The 413-nt window shown below is 53.8% G+C and overlaps 1 protein-coding gene across 1 annotated transcript in view; it reads right to left on the reverse strand.

The window, feature by feature from the left end:
• EMH_0047360 (UDP-N-acetylhexosamine pyrophosphorylase, putative) overlaps nt 1-413 on the reverse strand; it is a gene marked incomplete at both ends in the record, with an annotated part of 4,917 nt that overhangs the window by 3,692 nt on the left and 812 nt on the right. The gene's annotated exons all lie outside the window — the stretch shown is intronic.

The following is a 413-nucleotide window of genomic DNA, read 5'->3' on the forward strand; positions in this document are numbered from 1 at the left end:
GCAACAGCAGCAGCAGCAGCAGCAGCAGCAGCAGCACTAGTTGTGGTAGTTGTAGTAGTATCAGAAGAAAGAACAGCAACAAGAGCAGCACCGGTAGCAGTAGCAGCAGTAGCAGCAGTAACAGCAGCAGCAGCAGCAGCAGCAATAACAGCAGCAGCAGCAGCAGCAGTAACAGCAGCAGCAGCAGCAGCAGCTGATGCATACAAAGGCAGTCCAGCATCTGAAGCACTACCCCCAGCAGCATCAGCAGCACCCCAGCAGCAGCAACAGCAGCAGCAGCAGCAAAGAACAAAAAGTAAACACAAAAAAAAAGAAGAAACTGAGGTGTATGTACACCTCAACTCACCTATAAGCCGCAGCCCCTCACGCCGCCAGTAAGCCTTCAGTTGGGGGGGGGCCCCCATCGATGAGAG

This window comes from Eimeria mitis, genomic scaffold (assembly GCF_000499745.2).
Source record: "Eimeria mitis Houghton genomic scaffold, Emh_scaff2015, whole genome shotgun sequence".
NCBI lineage: Eukaryota > Apicomplexa > Conoidasida > Eucoccidiorida > Eimeriidae > Eimeria > Eimeria mitis.